At 33.9% G+C, this 25,688-nt stretch overlaps 1 protein-coding gene and 1 long non-coding RNA gene across 3 annotated transcripts in view; both read left to right on the top strand.

Moving 5' to 3' along the window:
* LOC145681629 (uncharacterized) overlaps positions 1-3,233 on the top strand; it is a 34,798-nt gene extending 31,565 nt beyond the window's left edge. Inside the window, exon 3 of the long non-coding RNA XR_014130842.1 lies at positions 2,563-3,233. This is a non-coding gene — a long non-coding RNA (uncharacterized LOC145681629). The remainder of the gene's footprint in view (positions 1-2,562) is intronic.
* A 5,267-nt stretch (positions 3,234-8,500) lies between these two features.
* The window catches only part of LOC145681628 (uncharacterized), a 127,639-nt gene continuing 110,451 nt past the window's right edge, over positions 8,501-25,688 (top strand). For both annotated transcript variants that reach the window (XM_081753242.1, XM_081753241.1), the window contains exon 1: positions 8,501-8,634. The gene's annotated coding sequence lies outside the window, so the exon portion shown is untranslated. The remainder of the gene's footprint in view (positions 8,635-25,688) is intronic.

Raw genomic sequence — 25,688 nt, 5'->3', positions numbered from 1 at the left:
TGGACTAAAAGGATGAAAATTTATACATGAAAATCGTGCCAGCCATTAGCGGTTGAAAAGTTTGAAATACAAGTATAATGCATATTTCATGCAGTAATAGTGACGAAGGAAAACGAGTAATTCTCTTGCAGTCCCGTACATGAAACAAAAAATTATTTTCTCGAGAGAAAGTTATAATATCCTTTGCTAACTGCTAAGAATCATAAAAATACACAACTGCCATAAATAGTTCAAAACTATTCCATCGTTGGCCACTGTGGTACGATAAATACTAATTTAATTTGGAGACATGAGCGATAAAACTACTTATCCTGGCTAAATAATAGTCTGGTGAGGGCGGTATAGGCGAATATTCACACAAAAATATTTCGGTGCTGTGGGAAATTGCATTGAGCAAAGCAAGCACAATGAACATTCTTAGCATCAGAATTTCATAGTGTACTCCGTACTGAGCAAGTATATAGAAGAAATATTTGGCTAAAGAAGAAGAGAGAATTGAATTACAGTGTCGTATCACCTTCTTAGACAATTGCCTCTGGTGAAAGTTTCAGCATTTTCACACAGAAAAAATTTCGTTTTACATGATGTACGCGATCATTAAATTCTATTAAAATGGTCCCGGGTTGAAGAATTCCGAAAGTGTGGCTGTGCTAGCCAACTGACTAAGAGTGAAAAGCGATATTTAGTAAAGGAACCCTAGAAAACCGTGTTGGAATAAGTGGTCAGGAACTGGCTGGCAAATTTTGTGTCTACAGAAGCACAACTGAATTGAATTTGCATAAAATTGGTGTGAAATATCTCAAGCGTCAAGATGCATCCAAGTATATACAGAAGCAACTCCCTATAATATCAAGTAAGTGTAGAAGAATAAGTATGTAACCGCATACTGCATTCTATAATGCTCATCGCAGACAATAAAAAATATTTTTAATTTACCGAACACGTAATGCCAGGAGAAACAGTGGATTTTTACTTCCGATATTATGGGTACAGTTACTCTACGCTACAATACAAGCAAATATTTCACTAGTCAATACTGAAATAGGTAGTGAAAATATTATGACAAAATATATTAACCAGTTATTCATGAACAAAATTTATGATCCAGAAATCACACTGAACATGTATACAAATCATCATAAAACAGTATTTGGGTTACACCTTGCAATCAGCAATTATGACAGAAAAACAACTGGTCGACGGCGCATGCAGTACCATTCGTAGTGTGAAACGCCAATACACCAAATGTCCCCATACACTACAAAACAGAGCATTTCTGGTCTCTCTTGGCTGCAATAGGAAGGAAAGCAAAAATTTGCATAACAGTTTGTTCCCTGCAACAATACGAATTTACGGAATTTGGACTTCAGGCCCACTCAAAGTATAATAGGAAGGTATGCCAGATGGATGTCATAGCATCGTAAAATGTAAGATGGTCTTTCGATAGTGTCTCATTTATTGCTTTGGTATTTGCAATGAATAACCACACCTTCCTGATATTAGTGTATTTTTTTGTATATTTTAAGTTTCGTCCATGAGGTATATTAAGAGAACTTTCTAGTCTTCAAATGACATGGTTCCAGGTAATCCTAAATAAGAGTCCCTGTATCCAGTACACTATTTTCTAAACTACTTCAGAACTATTTATTTTATATATCAATTAGACAAATTGTCTAAATAACCAAACATATCAAACAATCAAAAAACAACAATTAATGGATAACATTGTGTTGGATTTTTTAAAAAGCAAAATAGATCGTTTGGTATCCGGCAGCAATTTTTGGATGAGATGTTTTCTCTTAGCTATTTCATTTGCCGTTCCTAGATGATATTTCGTCTCATTCTATTTTGAACATTGACCTTTTTTCACCATTTCCTCAATTTTCTTCACCATCTGACTCTCCCGAACTCTCAGAACTGTATTAAAATCACACCGAAATTCGACGAATGATGTTGCACCATTCCATGAGGTAGAACAGTTCTCAGAAAACTTTTTTCATATTTCTTTTCTTTTTTACCAGTATTTCTCTTAAAACTTAATGCTTAATCAGCAAAATAAATAATTGTTAAATTTCAAACGTTAAATAGAGAGAATTGGCGCTTTATATATATATCTGAAGACTAAATGGTTGAATAAGGTATAAGAGTTAAAATTGCCAGCAGCACTCGGAATAGCATTCTTTTGGATAGGAATACAGTTAATTTAATGGAATTGCCGAGTTAGTCAAAATAAGTTGTCCTGGTGATACCGTGTATATTAACGGTACAATATTTACAATGTTTTTTTTTTTAACTTTTGAGTTCAAAATTACAAAAGAATTTGAATAAAAAGCATCCGCTATTTTTAGAAGGTATTGAATTAGAAGGTATTCAATTATTCAATAGGTATTTAGAACAAAGTGACATTGAGCTTAGAAATGATCATTAAATAAAAAAATATATATTTTCATGCTAGTACATAATTATACTTCTGTATAGTGCAGCCGTAAATAATATTGCAAAGTAAATGGTCGAAATTAATTATTTCATTTATTCATGCATTTATTTGTCTTTGTTTTCCAGATATATTTGGTAATATAAATTCTGTTGTGTACAGTTTCTATAACTCTCGTTCTGTACTGTTTCTAAATACCTGAAGATCAGCATCCATCGATGTAACTGGACAACCAATATAAGCGCAATACAACACAATACTCCGGAACAATACGATACTCTGATACAGTATGGTAGTCCAGTACAATACGGTGCTCAAGTGCAGTAAGATGTCCATTGCAACACAATGCTCCAGAACAATACAGTACTCCTGTACAATGCAATCCTCAAGTACAATATTATGCCCAATCGATATCCATATTTTTTGTTAGTTTTTAATACTGGATGGGCACATGCTATCCAACGAAATATATCCCTGTGTACGAAATTGAGTTTTGATTACTTCAATTAAGGAGTCAAAATGAATGACGCTCTACGATAAAGAATTTCAATTTTCCAGGAAATACAAGATATTGTACTTACACTTTCAACCATCTGAGTAAACTGCAGTATATTTGTGTACAAAATCAGAACTGTTATAAGCTCCGGACAAATTTTATATATTTCTTTCACTATTACATTTTCATTTTTGTATCTAAAAAGGATAAATTTATTGAGAAATAAAGTATGGTATATGAGGCTGACAGCCTATATTTCTGTATAAATCTGTCGCTAAGTAATGAAATATATTGTTTAGAGAGCTCGTTATTTTCTTGAGTTCATATAAAATATAATTGAAAAATTTGAATATAGTTGGAAATATATTTTTTAATTACTGGCATAATTTCTAGTTTGGAACTCCAAATAGTGTATATGCTATATTATATATGACCTCTGTAGTATATTATCTACAAACATGCGTAATTAATTATTGTACTTACTTCAGACTTATGCTTCAGAATCATACATTGAAGAATCAGCACGTCAAATCTCATTAAACACACAAAAAAAGTATGACTTTTTCGTATATGAGAACTAAGGTTTGCAGTAGTTTATACTTTTTTGTACAGGGTGGTTACAATTAGAGTGTCGTTGCCAAGGCCGTCCAGCGCACACTGTAATCAACGTACTGTATTACATTGAAATTTAGTAAATATACTATGCGAACATGCGGAAGCAAGATATTCTGGAAAAATAATAGTTGCGCTTTCTGCCACAGGAGGAAAATGTGACGTTGTACAGGTAATATGAAAGTGGAAATGTATAGAACGTCCTGAATGTACAGATAGGACAATTATCTAGGTCTGAGAGGACAAACATGTGAGATAAATGTAATGCAAACAAGGTGAAGAACAGGTGATTTTACCAATAGTGCCAAAGGAACGACATAAGGAGCAATGCGAGGGTAACAAATAGTGAAACTTTATTACCGTTAAATGGTAACAACTGGTACAATGGGAAAAACTTTATTAACATCTGCAGTTATAGTGACCTATTGACGTAACATAAGTTATTCTATATGGCCGTTGCCTCGAATTTCAGTACCACCTTCTTTAAGCCAGTTTGTGGTAACAGTCTTCTCATTCCTTTCAAACACCATTATGCCCTCAATGCTGCATTTAAATTGCTCCCGTTCTGATGAACGAGTGTTACTAAGAGTGAACTGTCTCTCTTATCAATAGCCACACTGCTCCTCATGCAATCTTGTGTATGAAGTTTGCGCTGGCATGTGTTATGAACTATACAGCGCCATATTTTCCTCTGGTGGAGAGAAGTGCAACTAATGTTTTTCAGCGTATCTGGCTTCTAAATGGTCTCATTAGCAATTTACCAAATTTCAATGTGATATGTTGATTGCAGTCTGCACTGAACGTAGGGCTGTTCCGATAATCGACTAATTGATAACAATTCGATAAAATTTCAAAACCGTTTCATTGATAAAGAATTTTAATTTTATCGAATTATCGAACTTTCGAGACTCCCGAAATGTTTGAGACTCTCGAAATGATCGAGACTCCCGAAATGTTCGAGACTCTTGAAGTGTTCGAGGGACTCGAAGTGTTCGATTCACTCGAAATGTAAGAAACATTAGACAACTTCGAGACACTCGAACTGTTCGAGAGTCTCGAATTTTTTGAAAGCAGCAAATACAGAAATATATCAATATGATCGCATTTGTCGAGTTGCTTGAATATTTTGAAAAGTTCGGGATTATCGGAGTGTTCGGAAGAAACAATGTATTCGAGGTTATCATAGTTGTATATAATATGTATTACATATATGCAGGGTGTTCATTTTAAAATTTCTCTCCTTAGCAATGAAGTGAAGGAAAAGTTTTTTCCCCACAGATCTGTACAAAATTTAAGCAGTCTGTCAGAAGAGAGAAAGAGGAAGAGAAAACGTGCATCACCCGAATGGAATTGGAATCCAAGACACCATTAGTCCACTAATAGTCACTATGGCGATTGCGCCAATAACGGGACAGGTAGAAAAATAATTTTACATATGATTTCGACAAATACAACTTTGCAATAACTTATCAGATGAAAAATTTTTTTCACTAGTTTGGCTGCAAGAAGGAATCATTGGAGAGGTGAAGGAACTGAACTGTCCATCACTACTTTTGATGATACCCGAAACTTCGATAATACTCGAAATACCGATAATACCTGAAACTTCGATAATACTCGAAATATCGATAATACCCCAAACTTCGATAATACTCGAAATATCGATAATACCCGAAACTTCGATAATACTCGAAATGTCGATAATACCCGAAACTTCGATAATTTCAAACATTCGAACGGTTTCGAGTAACCGATGACAACTCGATAAATTTTCACTCCCGAAGTTCGATAGGTCCTCAGCCTTATCGAACACCTCTAATTGAACGGTCGTGAATAGCGGAAAATTAATTGTAACCACCTTATGCAATAAATAAAACTTAAAAAGTAAGGTCATACTACAAGAAAATACTTTTTTATACATGACTATGAAAAATCTGTAGATATACAAATAAGTTATTAATTCTTACAAGCTATATGTAGTTAATACATTTTTTTCCTAACTACCACTTCAAGATTACTTTTGCCAGAAGTGTCATATTGATGTAAATAGCACGATAGTATTTTTTAAAGAAGAAAGTATTTGCTACATGCTAAAAAATAATAATAAGGCATAAAACAAAGAAAAAACTCGTGCTCTCCCTCATAAACAACTGTTTGATAAATTCTTTAAATCTGACATAACATGGTAAGAGTCCTCGACGTACTTTTCTTTTTTATGTTTGTTTTCTTATATTTCAGTTGCATTTTTTATTTTTTCATTATTACAAAATATCACGTTTTTTTTGAAACATATAGTTTCGTCCTTTTTAGTTATAATGAAGTCTTGAAAAAGCATAAGAACAAAGTAACTAAAGTTTTGGGTCTTGTGTAACTTCAAAGTGGGGCAAATTGATGAAATTTAAACCATATAAAGAGATAAATACTACAGTATGATAAGGTAAACAACACAATAAAACACGTGATTAGAAAAATCCGAATGGCACTTTTATGCAGCTGTACAATTGATATTGAGATAAAAAAAACTCACAATGCTTCTTAAAATTACAGAATGAGTAAAATGTTCCTTAAAAGTGTATATGACCACGACGGGGTAACTATGTATCTTCTGCAACATGCTTCTTCGCTGTTCACATGTTCACAAACTTACTAATCAGTTATTGTGGTATGGATTTCCATTAAGAAGAATTAAACAGTATCACAAGGAAAAATTTAGGCGAGCCATAAGGGATTTTAATAACAATTTATAAGATTTCAAACAAATTTGGGATACAGTACCGAGAGAAATTTCAATTGCGCAGATACGTATATTATGATGGTACGTGTGAATAAAAAAATCTAATAATAATTTCTTGTATCTACCTAAAGAAAGAAACAACAAATATGATATATCCCTATATGATGGAAAATTCCTGTATGATGACCTGGGTGTGGTAAACGGAAACGAGGTAAATCCTAAAACTTCTATGTGGTCATGTTTTTTCTTCTATTCTAAACATCCCTCTCTATACACATATTTGAATCTCTCTCTTAATATCGTTTCTCGCATATGAACTGAGATCAAACTTTCGACTCGTGAAACGAAATACAGGCAATCTAACAATGTGGTATTGTATTTATTGCTGAAAGCAGCGTCACTTTAGATCTGTATTCCGTGCGATTTCCCACCGACATGAGATTAAGTCTTCATATCAGTATTTTACTATACATTTCATCAAATGATATGTGTATATCAAACTCAGCGGAGGGAGAAGTACAGCCTTCTGTATTGTCCAAATCACAACTCTGAAAGATTTGCTTGCAATCACACGCAAAAAATATATTAAATTAATCATTAAATAATTTCATTTCCGTCAGTAATTTTTAGAGTTTAGCGCCTACATTACAGACTTTGGGAAGCTCAAAGATTTTCGTCATAACTAACATTTTCCATAGATTTCACAAGGAGCATCCTCCTAACTTCATGTGATATACAGTCTTTGAAGAAGACAAAGAATGGAAATAAAATCATTTATGAAGCATTTAGGACATATTCTTACAATTTTGTAATCAGGTTGTAAAAACGCATATCAGGGCAGATAAATTTAAGATACTGTTTTAGAGTTAGAATGCTTGTCAACATGGTTCCAATTTCATCCCGTCTGATGCAAGTATAAGGAACGCGAGTTGGATTGAATACCAGGAGACATGAGTGATAGAGACGAGTGTTTGTGAATGCATATGCAAAAGATGCAGGTCAGGTATAGTAATAATTTATTAGAACAGTTCAAATGAGTTTATACTGTAAAATACACATTGGCAATTGTCAAAAATATTTTTAAAAATATTCAATAATTTATAATCGCTCCAAAACAAAACACACATTAAAAAGAAGATAAATACATATTGCGAGCGAGACTCCTTGCGCGTGGCTCGATGTTCCAATTGAGCACGTGTGTGACGGAGGGTTAATAATGGATCACTTTCAGCTCTATTTCTCTCTCTCTCTTCAAATAAATTCCACAAAACTGTTCCCATTTCTATTCAAAAATTTTGTACTAAATGCTGAATTGCGAGTATTTCAATATAATTGGTAATGTAGCGTCTAAAGTCACAGTTCTTTGCAATTTACAAGAATATCGAAAGGTTATTGCAATGTTTATTGCCACTCCTCGTGAACGACCGCAAGTAATGTTTGCGATAAGGGAAATCGAAAGTTGGCGGAGCCAGCAAAGTGCTGAATTCATTGTTGCTTATACGCCGGATATACATAATGGTACACAACGTCGAACGTATGGACTATCATTATTTCTGCATATATTTCCCGCATTTACTTACTTGGAAATGTCTTTTATGTAACGCCCTTAATGTTGAAACACCATAAGTCAAAAAACTGCCTTCATTAGTGTATTCCATTACTTTTGGGAGTGTTTCGAGACGCCTGCATGGTTGGTATATGTGGTGGGTGAATTTTATACATTCAGTTCGTGGTAAAGAAGGTACTCCCTTCATTTTACTTCATATTTGAATCCTTGAGGAGAATTTCTTTTTGAATAGCTTCCACTTTGGAACATATATTTCTAAGTTATTGTGCATGTCAGAGGTAACACCGAAGAACATTTTGATTACTTACACAATCTACTCTGGAAATTATATTACTTATTTATTCCGTAAATTTCACAAGTATAGGGTTCCAGTTAATAAATCGGAACATAACTTTCATCTTTTAAAGACAGATGTTGTAAATTAAGCATAAATACGCGGCCGGTCGTAATTACAATTTTGTACAACCCTCTTTCAAGTGCAGACAATAGTTTTAGCTGTAAATATTGCACTTGTTTTACCATCTCTCATAAAACTACATATTGTTCATTTCTTTAAAAATACATAATTATTTCTAACAAAACTTCTTGATATAAGAGACTTGAATCTTGGTCTGCATCTGAAGGTATCAGATTCCCAACTGAGCTTAAAAAATAGAAGACGTATAATATTTTGTTCAGTTTGTCCATTGTTTTCTAATTAGGTTAATCAAGATTTACAGCTTTGTAATTTTTTTTTTTTTTGGAAACTGCTGAAGTGAATCTGTTAACAAATATTATAACACCACCTAGAGGTTGGTAATTTATTCAGTGAATTTCATTTTATTGAAAGTAATTTTTCACTTGGCTTGTGTATAGCCCGCTCTCTCCAGTTCTTTGTCACCGGAACTGGAAGAGTCAGTACTACTACTACTGGTATTGTTACTACTACTACTACTACTACTACTACTTATATCGAGAACAGAACCCAACCAACCCCTGCGGGGCTTCTAACCCGTTCCTTCTACTACTACTATTGCTACTAACTAACACTACTACTACTACTACTATGGATACTAACTAGTACTACTACTACTATTACTTATACTAAAGCTTCCTTACCGCAAGATTTACATCTGAGATCTTTATAACATGCGATTCCTATTCATTATGAACTAGTATGAATCGTTAGAATCACAATGATTCGTTAAAAATCACTGGGGGGAGCGGGCTATACTCAATCCTATCACTTTGTTGTTTACTTCTTCTATGTTTAATGAGCACTGTAACAGATTTTACATTAATTCGTTAAGTAAAGTAGATTTCATTTGGTATTACTTGAGAAACTGTGTTCACACTGAACTAATTTATACAATCAGTAGTATAGTATTAATACTGAGGTAACAATAACATAATATTAGCACGGTGTATCTTACGAATGGTTAAACCGGAGCTATTTCGATTACTTCTTTTTATATTTTTTTCTAATCTCTCTCCGTAGTTTAGTACGGAGATTCAGTATTTGGAGGTTATCGCATCAAGATAAACTCGTGAGTCAAACCGTTTAAAGCTTCGAAACAGACCTACGAGTTTGTGCATATACTACCTTCGAAATATGCGCTCTGCAGAACTTGTTTGGGGTTAACTTCCAAAGTTGGTCACCTGTTTCTAGCAATATTTTGAAAATTTACCGCGAAGAAATTGATAATTGCGACGTTTGTATGCTTGATAATATATAAGAAGATTGTTACGAATTTCAATTCGCTTTCTTCCTTTCCTCAGAATTATGGCCTAGGCTGAATACACTCCTGGGTACTGAAGGTACTCCAGGTTATCCAACCGTAACTTAAATTGTATTTGCACAACAACGAAAAACTTAATTAAAACATGAAAGAAAAGTAAAATAACAACTGCAATAATGAAGAAAGGAAGATTAAAAAAAAACTATACTTTGACTCAGGATCTTTTCTCCTGTTGAGACCACTGCGAGAAGCACTGTAACAGTTGATAAAATCCTTGGAGTTTAATTTTTTCGTTCTAAGGCCACTTGCCAAATATTGTTAATCGAGCTTATAACTAAGGGATATTCCGATCTCATAACACAATGACTACTACTTCATACAGTACAAACTAAATTTATTGTTAGAACAGAAAGAAAAAAATAAAACTACAATGACAGAGCTCTCCTTCCCGCACGGAGAGGAAAAAGACTGAAATACATTGCAAGTGGAAAAAAAAGTATAATTAGGTTTGAAAATTTAGTCCCATGTTCTTAATTCCAAATTTTGTTTCCACCAAACCTACCTTTACAACAATATCTACGCAAACAGAACATTTATTTTAATGCACCTCTTAAGTTTCCAAAAAAAATTAGTTCGGGTTAGAGTTAGTGTCATATAATATAAACTCTGTTTCGTCAATCCAATTCTTAGTGCAAGTACATTTTTGCATTTTGGAGATTTAGAATTACATAGTACAAAATTACAAGTTCTGTTTATATCGGGTTGACCAAAAAAAATAAATTGTTATGTTGCCTGAATTCAATTTCGTCACAATTTAGTATTAATTTTTACAATTGTTTTTAAACACTATTACATCACTCGAGAAAAAGGGGGGGTAACATTTCTTTGGCCTGCTGACATACAATAGGAATACAAAAGAAACTATTACAAGGGTTTAAGGCATACTTATTAAATCGGTTCACAATCTGAATACAATGTTCACCCAACAGCTTTCCTAATGACTGAGCACCCTATGAAAGCGGCAGCGGTGGAGATAGAGAATGGCCGGGCCTACATGAATACACTGAAGAAATAAAATATTATCTTATTTCGAGCGGGCAACCTGTCTATTTAAGGCGCAACACGTCTCTAAATACACACTTTCTTCATATATTTAACTATTTCTTTGCCCATGGCTCATTAAGTCGCAACTTCTCTAATCTCACTTTTGTATAGCACAAATTTTCAACTACCGATCGTATCTGCCGAATAATATTTCTTTAAACTACAGAGTGAGCGGACAAGCTTCAGGTAATTCCATTATCACAAGCATTTATGTTAATAACATGTCAGCAGGATAGAGAGAGAAAGCAGTGAACGTTCCAAACATCACCCCCGGTTTATAATTCCATACTTAAAGTTTACTAGAAGGGACCTATTAACCATAAACAACAGATCCAATTTCAGATTTTGGTACACAATAGTTAACGATACTAAAACTAACCTAACTACTATAACTAACAAACAAAGAAAATAAATTCACACAAAACGAAAGAGATTTGAACGAAGATTTGATATGGAGAGGTGCTAAGCTAAGCGTAGATTTTTGATATTTGAAGTTCCAACCGAGACAAGTGGAAGTGGAAGTGATGGGAGAGGAAGGACGAATTCTATCACCCAGGCGACTGGGGACCCATGCTTGACCGGAAAGATTTACTTTAAGCAATCATGTTTCTAGATTCCATTACTCTAAAGAAACTCATATAATGTTACTTTTATCATCGTAAAAACAATTTACAGTAAGCAGGCGTATATATTAATTTATCTTTGATCTGATATATAAAAAAATATTAATTTTCGAAAACCGAGAATTTAATTTCTAGTTTATAGTTTTGATGGAATTTATGATAATTTATAGAATTTAGTCACCAATTGATCCGGATTGAAACAAAAAATTAACCAACCATAGCCACCATCTTCTCAAAAAAAAAACTTCCTACACCTGGAACCTTCCTAGTCACATGGTCTTCTAAATTTCAAAGCCTGCTTCTCAAAATATCGAAAGTAGCTGCATCCCAATTTCAAACAAGAGACTATTGTTACCTGAGAGGTCTTGAAGTGCTTTTCAGATCTGGATATTACCGTTCCTCCGGACAGCAAACGCCATCATAGCCGGTACTCGTGCATATGGATAAGAAAGGAAAGTTCTGTTATTTCACCTTACATGATTTTTAATCTGTTTATAGTAGTTAGTCGGCCTTCATTTCTCACCCTTCGTCCACTCCTGAAATTCACTAACTACAGATCACATGATTACGTGGTTCGTAGGTGTTTAGTTGAAATTTATTTCATCTCAGTTGCCTGAGATGTTAGCACTACTCCATAGTAACGCGGAAAAAGGACGCTATCCCCTCCCGGCGAGGATAGCTTCACTTCGCCCCTCTTATTTTCCAATTGGTAGGTTTAAATACCGGAATATGTTGGAAATTTTAACATACTTATCCACCTATTAAATGTGGTAAAATAATTACGATTAAAGTAAAAATATCTAAATTATAACTACTTACTTGAAATAGTTTAATATTAAATTTTTCAAAAAAAGCTTGATGTCCTTTGTTTTTCATTTTGAGTTTTCTCACTTGGTGGCAGCACATTCACGCACAGCGAGGACTATAAACGAACACTTGATGTGGCTTTGGATCGAACTCGAATGAGGGCGCCATTTTGGGTCCTCAGATCCGAACGATCTCATACTAATATAAACAATTATACATGAGCGGAAAAGGGACCGTCTCATCTTCGGGGCCCACCGAAAAAAAATAAATTATCTCGATCGAGATTATTTATTTTTCCATCTTGATTCCCAATTATTTAATTCGAGTTCACACGACACCAAAGCTAACTCTTACCTAAATCGTGAATGAAGGTCAGGTAGAAGACAACAAACACGACATAACATTTAACAAGCCTTACCAATGAAAGAAAAAATGACATCCTATTACTGATAACACACGACATAAGTAAACAAAGGAGAAGAAAAAGGATCATAACCTATACCTACAAAGATATTAGCTAAGAGAAAAGAAAAAAAACTTCTTAAACTATAAAAAAAAATTCAGGTTCCACTGACAATTCACATTAACCCGCACGACATAAAATTACACCTAAGACTCAGTCAATGTAATCATCTGCTAGACATCAACATCGCATACACAAATAATATGACATAAGACTATACCTAACCAAAAAAATAAAGTACACGAGAATGGAAATACACTACTAATGGAAGAAAGAAAAAAATCAATATGACAACATGACATGGAAATACACTAACAATGAAAGAGAAAAAAAGAAACGCAATGTGATATGACATCGAATTTATACCTATCTTAACGGAAGGAATATCTTCCTACCACTAACAAAATCACAGTATAAAACAATCACATACCATAATAAAAATTCAAAGACCTACAACTTTTTTTTACTACATATCCTATAGCCTGTCCTAGGTGTCTATTTCCTTTCCCTTCCAATCGTTACGTAACCTCGTCTTGTATGATGTGAGAATAATCACGGAGGAGTTCTAATCTCTTCTCCTTGGTACAGTCAAATAATTTTAGGTTGTGAAAGTGTAACAAACCGATTAACGGTTGTTTACATTCTATTTGAATTGGCTCCCGGATTGTAATGTTTACCCGTATTGCAATGTTTACCGGTTGTTCAGGCAGCGTTAAAGTTGGTTCGTGTATTGTAATACTGCACCTTAGTGTTTCCAAAGATTCGTTTTGACGTTAATTGGTTTGTTGCAGATGAAATAAATGACACGAAAAGTGATCAGTTTTATATGAGATACGCAAACACAACAATAGTTTACCACTAAAACTTCGAACTGTTTCTTTTTACAACTGTTTCGCGTTACTGTAATAATTCCATTCATAGTTTAATATAGTACAAATTTATTTTATATTTTACCTTACCTCATATACGTATGTCTGTCAATTATTCACGTGATACTATTCGTGTTTCACTTGTTATGCGCCCTGATGTTCATTTGTTACTCATTCTGATGTTTATTTGTTACTCATTCTATCACTACAAGAGGGCGTTTGAATCGCTATGCGGGCATTTACTTTGCAAATGGCGACCTGCTTGAACAGTGAGAGCAGCGGTCGTCACAGCAACGGGAAATGTTTTCAAGACGTGGCTAGGTGAGTTTGAAAATTTATGTTATGTGGTTGTTTCCGATAACTATGAAATGTCATTTAATAGATAGGACGGTTGCTTATTTGAATAGAGTTTTGTATAGTAACAGAAGATATAAATTTGTTTTAGTTCGTAGTTGATCATGTAATATTAAAACCGCGATTATTAAGGTCTGGTGACGCGACTAAGATGACGTAGTTCACCACCATGAGATAAAGAATACAGAAGGCGGTCTGAGTTAGGCTCCTCTAAATTTGGGAAAATTTGATAGCTAAAACACTTCTGGAAGTAAACCTTGTCTAAATTTTTAATATTTTGGTCAACCTGAATAAGTAGAAAAAAAAAGGAAAAGAAAAATTGAGGAGCCTGACTTCAAAATTAATTTGAACACCGTTAGGCCCAAGGCCGCCAAATACCATCATCTCCGCCATTACTGGTGAAGTATAGTAATGGCAAGGGGGATGTAATTCTTCGAAGTTGACGACAATGGGCCACACGGACGGTCTCCTGCGTTCGTAGGGTACCGAACTAGTGATCCAGTGGAATCAATTTTGGAGTGTAAGAAGTGGGAAGGATTGGACTCGCATAATCTGTGGAACTTTCCTAATCTGGTAACATCTTTTCTTTGTTTTCTTGTTCAGTTATGAAGTGCTTGAAGATCACCATGCGTAGTTAAATAGAAAACGTTACGCGTCTTTCAAGCTCATTATCATAGTCCATTCATGTACTTATAATTGCATGCCATAAGCATGTATGATCGAAGTATTAAATCTTATGTACTTGATACGTGAACCTGAAAATCTTGTGTGTTGATACGGTAAACCTTTACTTTGCACGCACTCTTCTATAGTAATGTACTTTAAGATCTTTGAATGTTTAGGTTAGGTAAGCTCAGTTAAACGCATGTCCCTTGATGACGTTTTATTTTGTGGAATATTAGGTTAGGTTAGGTCAAACTTAAATGTGTGAACCATAATATTTATGTCGGCTAGGTTAGGAAATTAAATTTTGTCCGTGCTTTCGAATTTAATATGTGTCTGTAGGTAGGTTAAATCTGAAAGATGTGTCACATAATATTTTGGTTAGGTTAGAGAATTTAATTTTGCCTGTGATTTCAAACCTAATATGTGCCTTTTGTTTTGCCATGTGATATATTTTATTTTGCCGGGGTGAACTTCACTTTGAACGCACTCGTGATAACTTGACGGTTTATGTTAAAATATTAAATGCTCTTTAACGTATGCCATTGATAAATGTTAATGATGATGAAATTTCTTTGGGAGTGTCTTCATCTATATACTACATTTTTTTTTTTTTTTTTTTTTTTTTTAAAAAAATACATTTGTGTAGGTTAGGGAAAAGTATATCGTAAGTGTAGAGCCGGTAATAATTGTACTTTGAACGTGTTTTTCCATATTTTGCCGTGTGTTCTTTTGATATTATTTCGTAATATATATTCTGTATGTGCGCTTTCCATATTTCATCGTGTTTTTTTTTTTTTTTAATACTGATTAGTAATACATTTCTGCATGCGCAATACGTGTGAAATCGGGAAAATTGTACTTTGAACGTGTTCTATTATTTAGTGATGTGCCCTTTTTCATAGTATCTCGTAATATGCTCATAATTTAAAATTCTCTTTCATATGTCTTGTCACATTGTTTTTGCAACATATATTTAATATTGTAGGTTAGAAAAAATTTAAGAGAAAATTAACGTATTCTTTGATGTTGATATCGGTCTGTGCTAATCCGGTGAAATTTTATTTGGACATACCTTTGGATTTAATATCATTATTCCTAAAACTATCACTTCGTGCAACGTTTTTTTTTTCTTCTTTTCTTCTGTAGGTAGATGTTTACTTTGAACGTGCCATGATTATAGTTACGTGCCTATCCATTAAACATATATTTTGCCTCATCGAAACTAATAACGTTGGAATATGTCTCAACTTGCTTCACCCAATTAGAATATGATTCCTTACGCGTATCCATCCCTCTTCAAGCTTAACTGATTATGAACAGAAACAATAATAAGTTAAAATAATAATAGTTGGAAAGGCGTTTTAATATTTGAACCTGTCGAGTAGATTTTTTTTTCTTTCACTCACTATACATTTGTAAATATTTCATTCTTCATTGATAGCAGTGTTTTCCACGTTATATATATTATGAAAATGATGAATAGGCTAATGTGAAGTAATAATGCTACTTATTTACTTTAAGTTAAAAGAATGACGTTGTAGTAGTAATGATATGGCCTATGTTTGTATTTTATTTGATATACGACAGGGATAATATAAAGAATGAACGCTTAATTAAGATGTTTATTTAGAAATATAGAAGTAGAGAGGATGGATCGCCAATTTTGTTTTAGTATTAAGAATTTTCTATATGTATCAATGTTGAGAATCATGTTTGATAATACGAATATGTTAAACCACTATGATAACATATTTCCATATAAGATGTTGATAAAGTATCTTTGAGATACCATGATGGAGGCAAATGTTTAATGACACAATTTTTTTTTTTAAATCTGTTATTATGTAATCGTTAATTAATGGCACAAATAAATTAGTCTTGAGAATTTGACTTTATGATTTCAAATGCAATTCATAAACTTGAACTTAGAAGGTTCTAATTGCTTATTTTCTTTATATATACTAATTAAGCTGGACGATGTTGACTCTTATTCTTGGTTGGCCACAAAACAAGAATCTGGAAAACTTCTGATGATAAATAATAGCTTTATCGTTGTGTCTTTCTTTTCTTTTGCTAAAGCTAATGCAACCTGAACATTAAATCTAATATAACCTTGATTTTTTTTTTCAATACCCTGAGAACGGTATGTTATAATTGGCTCATCTCAGCCAGGATTTGCCTGATATGTATTCATTTCTTTTACGACCGTAAAATCGGTTTGTTATAAATTGGCGACCTCAGCTTTAAGGATATTTGTTTAGTTGATAATTTGTGTTAGGATATGTATTAATATTTTTATAATTATTGTTTTGTGTGCCAAACTGAGATAAGTATGTGAAGTAATGAGTGGATTGATGACAATGAGCTATTAGACGCGTGACTCGATTAATGCAAAATGAGTGACGAAAGTCTTAGTGTAGATGGTTCTACCGAACATTTTAAATGTTGTGACAATAAGTACGATTCTAGTGACAGTGTGTCTATACGCTGTGAAACTTGTAACCTATGGTTCCCTATCCGGTGCCTCAATATTCCTGAGAAAGAACAGGAAATTTTACGTACCATGAATAATAATTGGGTTTGTTTCGACTGTAAGTTGGATAAGATGTTAGCTACAGCAATTGAAAAACCCGTTGAGGAACCTGAAACTGAAAGTGATGGAGAACCATTGCTCAAAACGTTGATTGATATCATTACAGACTTGCGAACAGAAATGTCTGTCATGAGCGGTAAAATGGATGCTGGTAACAATGATTTAAAATCTGATATAAACAAGCTAAATAATAAAATAGATGCTAATAATAAGGACTTGAAGGTAGACATTGGTACAATTAAAGAGTCTCTCTCCAGTGTACAGTCGGATTTATCCACTGTTAAACAAGAACTGGAAAATAATGTAGCATCTAAAGGGTCATCTATAACGTCATCAACATTGACTTCTGGAAAAGAAGTTGAAACTATAATCGCTAATCACAAACTAGAAATCAGAGCTGTGGGGTTATGTGAAACTGATAATGTTGAGGGCACAGATTTACAATTAGCAAATAATAATTCTTGTGATGTCTTAGATAAGATAGATAATAATGTGCAAAATGATACGGCTGCGTTAGAAGCGCCTGAACTTAGGTCTCATTCAAATATTAGTAATGATAATTTAAATGATGAGACTGATGATTGTTCTAATGATGAAGTAGATGTAGATGTAGGTTTAGATTTAGTGTTTAGTAGTAGATATTGTATATGTGTCAATAAATACTTGTTATGTGAACCCCAGACAATGCATGATAACGTAAAGCATAGCTCTTGGATGTATACAGGTTATGAAAAGAATCCATATGATAGGGTAGCGAATGGTAGTCGAGCAAAGACTATAAAGTTTTATATACGTGATGACGTTGATATTTCTTTCTGCATTGATGACAAAAGAGTAGGTAGATCTCGAAAAGGGAGAAAGGAGATAGGAAAACCTGACTTGATATTGTTCATCAATGTTAATATAAGTAGACTGAAACTGTTTAGATGGTTAGTTGGAAATTGTTCTAGCCAGGGGCGGAGGCATATGATAACTGGAAAATATTGTTGGAAGTGGCTAGAAGCACTCCATAGGATAAGACAGGCAAAAGTCTCACCGCCTGTATTAGCTCCTCCTACGATTGAAACTGTAACCCTGAATTTTGTTTTCTTCTTCTTTCGTTGTGATTTTATTAGTTCAAGTTATGTTTATGATGCTTTATAAATAACGTAGGAGGTAAAATATTATAAATAGACATGCATTAACAAAATGGTGATTTAGAATCTTGATTTGTAAATTTCTCTTTTAGTGAACTTATTTAATTAAGAACTGAAATTTTGTAAAGGAGTGGCAAGTTGAGTCATGTTCTTTTGATCAGTGGGCATAATAATTTCAGCTTAAAGAAAATAAATGAATAAATCCTCCGGTTTGGCTAAATCCGCGGAATAATTTCTGTTGAAAAGGGATTGTTAGGACGAATTCAGAATATTCAGAAGTTTACGTACCGGTATAGTATGCAGTACCGGAAATGTATGGTTTAACAGTATAAACCTACCTGTTAGTTAATTCCGTTCGGGTCCAATGATGATTCCTCTGTCCTCTTCAAACGTACCACTCCGTTGTATCGCCGCATTCTTTGGTCGCAGCAGAATTGGTTGATAACATTAACAATAATAACAGTAAAGTTTCCCATTTTGTTAGCTATCTCGGTCTTAATTCGTGAAAACAGATTGAGCAGTTATCATAAAAAAAAGGAAGTGATGTTTGCTCAATTGGAACTTCTCTCCTCAAAACAATATTTTGAATGTAAAATGACTTCGTTTCGAGATGAAGTGAGTTTGTACTGCCTTTGTTAAAATTTATTATCGTACTTTATTCTCAAGGAAGAAGAAGGAAGTACAGCGAATCGAAATATAAGTAAAATGTATCTTGAACACAGGAGTCGAGCTGAACTTTTTAAAATTATAATATTTGGCAAACTTTCTAAATTTCTTTTCGTTCGGTTAAGATTGACTTGTGCCCAGTATATATTTAAAATGCGGTTTCGGGAAAAAAATAGTCTTCCTCTAGTATACCAGTACTTATAGTTAGGAATGAAGGCTGAACTATTGATAGGTTTACTTCTTTTTATGATTTGTGATGTGCTTTAGTTCTACCTTGGACGAACATATTATTATTTGGAAGTCACTTTGAAAATTTTTAACCTTTGGGAAATTTTGCACTAAAAATTAAGAATAAACGTCAGTCCTTTCTTAGGCATTCTTTCTTGGCGAAGGAAATTCATTCCTCAGTTTGCGGCCTTAACAGCGCCATTTTTTTTGAGTTGCTGAAGAAAGACAAGAAATATTGTCTAACTGAGGAATTGCTGAATAGATTCTAACAATTGAGAGAATTGTTGAGTGAGCCTCCAGCGCTCAGCCAACCTAATTTCGATCAACCGTTCCATTTATTTTCAGATGCATCACTGGAGAATTTGGCTGGCTATCTGGCTCAATATGATGATACTGGAGAACTTCTCGTTATCGGCTATACAAGCAGAAAATTAAAGTTATATGAAGTTTCCTATTCGATCTTCCAATTGGAATTGCTGGCAGTATTGTTTCTATGTGAACATTTCTCATACTATATTTTGGGTAGAAAAGTCACGGTTCATTGCGACAACAGCGCAGTGACATACGCTTTTACATTACAGAACCTAGATCCCCGAACCACAAAAATTTTGCTGAAGTTACAGAGGTTCGATCTTCGGTTCGAGCACATTAAGGGAGTGGACAATAAAATAGCCGACATATTGAGTCGCAATACTCCGGAACTCCCTGCCGAACCTGAAGAATACCATGTTAATTCTGTTAATTTTGTTAATTTTGTTTCTTATGATAGTACGTGGTTCACTGTAGATGAGTTAATGCAAATGCAAGAGGGTGATAGGTACTGTAACGAATTAAAGGCGAAAATGTCAGACAGTACCGATTCTCGAATTCGGCTAGTGAACAATTTGGTTTACATTCAAAATTCAAAAACGAAGCGTTGGCTGCTAGTAATCCCAGAGTTATTGATTGAGAGAGCGATTAGGAAGGTTCATGAAACGGGGCATTTTGGTGTTAATAAATGTTTGAAATTAGTTCAAGAATTGTTTTTCTGGAAAGGACAAAAACGTACGTTCCAAAAGTTCATCAATAATTGTGAATTGTGTGCTCGAACGAAGTTCTCCAATAGAATTATTGCTCGTGAGGATCTACATATTGAGGCAGATAAGCCACATATCAAATTATGCATAGATCTCGTGGGAAAATTGCCATGTAGTTATGGATTCTACTACATCCTCTCAATTGTTGATGTCTATTCACGGTTTCTATGTTATTTGCCATTGAGGACTGCCACAGCTGCTGAGATTGTTCGGACTCTAGAAAAGGAATATTTCTATCTCTTCCCTTACCCAAATTCTATCATATCCGACCAGGGCCCACAGTTCCTCTCGAACACGTGGAAGAATTACTGTAATGATCACCAAATTCAGCATATTTTGGTCTCGCCATACAACCCTTCTGGGAATGGCGTCGTTGAACGTTCGCACCGGGAACTCAATCGAATTATTCGATTATTGTGCAGCCATAACCACACTAAGTGGAAAACAGTGCTAAAAACGGCACAAGATCTGTTAAACTATTCTTATAATAGCACCATTGGATGTACGCCTGCTGAGGTGTTCATTTCTTTTTCGGCTGCTGATAGATTTCGAGAAAAATTTCCATGGCCTTCTGAATTGAAAACAGTAGAAAATTCTAAACGGCATATTCAGGTGAAACCCCGTTTGTTATCAAAAAGAAAACGAAAGTCGCAAAATAATGTGATTGAAATTAAGGAAATGGATTTGGTTATGGTCAAAACCCATTTTCAATCGGATGCGTTTATGAAGGTCACACATAAGTACATGCCTGTATTCACGGGGCCTTTTGTTGTGACTCGAGTGCATCACAACTCTGTTTCTTTAAAAGATTTGGGGGGGAGAGAAGTGCCAACTCAAAATTTATCGAACGTAAAATTGTTCAATTGCTCTCCAGAAAAGAGAGAAGAATTGTTAAAAGACTTTAAATAGTCATAATAAAAAAAAAACATAAAAAAAAAATTTAAAAAAAATTTAAAAAAAAATAAAATTAAAAAAAAATAAAATTAAAAAAAAAATTCTTTTTTTTCTTAAAGCCGCCGGGAAAAAATGTAACAAACCGATTAACGGTTGTTTACATTCTATTTGAATTGGCTCCCGGATTGTAATGTTTACCCGTATTGCAATGTTTACCGGTTGTTCAGGCAGCGTTAAAGTTGGTTCGTGTATTGTAATACTGCACCTTAGTGTTTCCAAAGATTCGTTTTGACGTTAATTGGTTTGTTGCAGATGAAATAAATGACACGAAAAGTGATCAGTTTTATATGAGATACGCAAACACAACAATAGTTTACCACTAAAACTTCGAACTGTTTCTTTTTACAACTGTTTCGCGTTACTGTAATAATTCCATTCATAGTTTAATATAGTACAAATTTATTTTATATTTTACCTTACCTCATATACGTATGTCTGTCAATTATTCACGTGATACTATTCGTGTTTCACTTGTTATGCGCCCTGATGTTCATTTGTTACTCATTCTGATGTTTATTTGTTACTCATTCTGACTATCACTACAAGAGGGCGTTTGAATCGCTATGCGGGCATTTACTTTGCAAATGGCGACCTGCTTGAACAGTGAGAGCAGCGGTCGTCACAGCAACGGGAAATGTTTTCAAGACGTGGCTAGGTGAGTTTGAAAATTTATGTTATGTGGTTGTTTCCGATAACTATGAAATGTCATTTAATAGATAGGACGGTTGCTTATTTGAATAGAGTTTTGTATAGTAACAGAAGATATAAATTTGTTTTAGTTCGTAGTTGATCATGTAATATTAAAACCGCGATTATTAAGGTCTGGTGACGCGACTAAGATGACGTAGTTCACCACCATGAGATAAAGAATACAGAAGGCGGTCTGAGTTAGGCTCCTCTAAATTTGGGAAAATTTGATAGCTAAAACACTTCTGGAAGTAAACCTTGTCTAAATTTTTAATATTTTGGTCAACCTGAATAAGTAGAAAAAAAAAGGAAAAGAAAAATTGAGGAGCCTGACTTCAAAATTAATTTGAACACCGTTAGGCCCAAGGCCGCCAAATACCATCATCTCCGCCATTACTGGTGAAGTATAGTAATGGCAAGGGGGATGTAATTCTTCGAAGTTGACGACAATGGGCCACACGGACGGTCTCCTGCGTTCGTAGGGTACCGAACTAGTGATCCAGTGGAATCAATTTTGGAGTGTAAGAAGTGGGAAGGATTGGACTCGCATAATCTGTGGAACTTTCCTAATCTGGTAACATCTTTTCTTTGTTTTCTTGTTCAGTTATGAAGTGCTTGAAGATCACCATGCGTAGTTAAATAGAAAACGTTACGCGTCTTTCAAGCTCATTATCATAGTCCATTCATGTACTTATAATTGCATGCCATAAGCATGTATGATCGAAGTATTAAATCTTATGTACTTGATACGTGAACCTGAAAATCTTGTGTGTTGATACGGTAAACCTTTACTTTGCACGCACTCTTCTATAGTAATGTACTTTAAGATCTTTGAATGTTTAGGTTAGGTAAGCTCAGTTAAACGCATGTCCCTTGATGACGTTTTATTTTGTGGAATATTAGGTTAGGTTAGGTCAAACTTAAATGTGTGAACCATAATATTTATGTCGGCTAGGTTAGGAAATTAAATTTTGTCCGTGCTTTCGAATTTAATATGTGTCTGTAGGTAGGTTAAATCTGAAAGATGTGTCACATAATATTTTGGTTAGGTTAGAGAATTTAATTTTGCCTGTGATTTCAAACCTAATATGTGCCTTTTGTTTTGCCATGTGATATATTTTATTTTGCCGGGGTGAACTTCACTTTGAACGCACTCGTGATAACTTGACGGTTTATGTTAAAATATTAAATGCTCTTTAACGTATGCCATTGATAAATGTTAATGATGATGAAATTTCTTTGGGAGTGTCTTCATCTATATACTACTTTTTTTTTTTTTTTTTTTTTTTTTTTTAAAAATACATTTGTGTAGGTTAGGGAAAAGTATATCGTAAGTGTAGAGCCGGTAATAATTGTACTTTGAACGTGTTTTTCCATATTTTGCCGTGTGTTCTTTTGATATTATTTCGTAATATATATTCTGTATGTGCGCTTTCCATATTTCATCGTGTTTTTTTTTTTTTTAATACTGATTAGTAATACATTTCTGCATGCGCAATACGTGTGAAATCGGGAAAATTGTACTTTGAACGTGTTCTATTATTTAGTGATGTGCCCTTTTTCATAGTATCTCGTAATATGCTCATAATTTAAAATTCTCTTTCATATGTCTTGTCACATTGTTTTTGCAACATATATTTAATATTGTAGGTTAGAAAAAATTTAAGAGAAAATTAACGTATTCTTTGATGTTGATATCGGTCTGTGCTAATCCGGTGAAATTTTATTTGGACATACCTTTGGATTTAATATCATTATTCCTAAAACTATCACTTCGTGCAACGTTTTTTTTTCTTCTTTTCTTCTGTAGGTAGATGTTTACTTTGAACGTGCCATGATTATAGTTACGTGCCTATCCATTAAACATATATTTTGCCTCATCGAAACTAATAACGTTGGAATATGTCTCAACTTGCTTCACCCAATTAGAATATGATTCCTTACGCGTATCCATCCCTCTTCAAGCTTAACTGATTATGAACAGAAACAATAATAAGTTAAAATAATAATAGTTGGAAAGGCGTTTTAATATTTGAACCTGTCGAGTAGATTTTTTTTTCTTTCACTCACTATACATTTGTAAATATTTCATTCTTCATTGATAGCAGTGTTTTCCACGTTATATATATTATGAAAATGATGAATAGGCTAATGTGAAGTAATAATGCTACTTATTTACTTTAAGTTAAAAGAATGACGTTGTAGTAGTAATGATATGGCCTATGTTTGTATTTTATTTGATATACGACAGGGATAATATAAAGAATGAACGCTTAATTAAGATGTTTATTTAGAAATATAGAAGTAGAGAGGATGGATCGCCAATTTTGTTTTAGTATTAAGAATTTTCTATATGTATCAATGTTGAGAATCATGTTTGATAATACGAATATGTTAAACCACTATGATAACATATTTCCATATAAGATGTTGATAAAGTATCTTTGAGATACCATGATGGAGGCAAATGTTTAATGACACAATTTTTTTTTTAAATCTGTTATTATGTAATCGTTAATTAATGGCACAAATAAATTAGTCTTGAGAATTTGACTTTATGATTTCAAATGCAATTCATAAACTTGAACTTAGAAGGTTCTAATTGCTTATTTTCTTTATATATACTAATTAAGCTGGACGATGTTGACTCTTATTCTTGGTTGGCCACAAAACAAGAATCTGGAAAACTTCTGATGATAAATAATAGCTTTATCGTTGTGTCTTTCTTTTCTTTTGCTAAAGCTAATGCAACCTGAACATTAAATCTAATATAACCTTGATTTTTTTTTTCAATACCCTGAGAACGGTATGTTATAATTGGCTCATCTCAGCCAGGATTTGCCTGATATGTATTCATTTCTTTTACGACCGTAAAATCGGTTTGTTATAAAAGTTTTGGGTTCCTATAGTTTCTCCTTTCAACGTATAAAGAATGGCGCTGTTTTTCAGAATTTTCTGGACCACATAAGGGCCGACATAGCATTTCATAAATTTATACGTTTCATGCTTAACTGCAGATGAGAGGTAATGGGTTTTTACCATCACAAGATGTCCCTCTTTCAGGATTACCTCTCGCCCAGTTTTCTTTACCCTTTTTCTTTCAACTTTTGAGGTCACGTCCGGGTGAATGTCAAGATATTTATCTCTAATATTTAAATTATTTAAATTTGACGGCCACGGAAATGATTTCTTGAAAACTTCCGCCGCTGAATACGATAAGAACAGTTCAGCAGGCGTCCAGTTTATACTACTACATAGGGAATAGTTTAAAAGTTCCTGCGCGAGCTTTAATACCTGACTCCATTGCGTTTGTCTCTCCTGACACTCCAGTCTAATAATACGATTAAGTTCTTTATGGCTGCGTTCCGCTAGGCCATTCGCATTCGGGGTGTAGCTGGAAGTAAAAACATGCTTAATACTGTTACGATTACAATATCCTTTAAAAAGCTTAGAAAGGAACTGTGGGCCACGATCAGAGATAATAGCCCTGGGATAGGGGAACAGATAGAAATATCTCCTTTCCAACACTGCTATTATCTCCTTAGCGTGGGCCGTTTTAAGTGGAAACAAACATACGTACCGAGAGTAAATGTCTATTATGGAAAGAATATAATAGAAACCATAACTTCCTGGTAATTTCCCCACAATGTCCAATCCTAATCGTTCATGTGGCATTCTTGCCTCTGTGCTACAATCATCCTTTGCAATAATGCGGTTCGCGAATTTTGTTTCTGCACATTTTATACAATTTCGTATTTATTGTTTTATACTAAGTTTTACCCCTTTCCAGTAAAACAATGATCGACAAAACGCCCAACATTTCGTCACTCCGAAATGTCCCTTGGAATGAACTAACTCAACGATTTTTGTTGTAAGTTCCTGAGGGATAACTAACAGCCAC

This window comes from Thermobia domestica, chromosome 3 (assembly GCF_964235325.1).
Source record: "Thermobia domestica chromosome 3, izTheDome1.hap1.1, whole genome shotgun sequence".
Taxonomy (NCBI): domain Eukaryota; kingdom Metazoa; phylum Arthropoda; class Insecta; order Zygentoma; family Lepismatidae; genus Thermobia; species Thermobia domestica.
The sequence above is the reverse complement of the archived record's forward strand: the minus strand, read 5'-3'. Positions and strand labels throughout refer to the sequence as shown.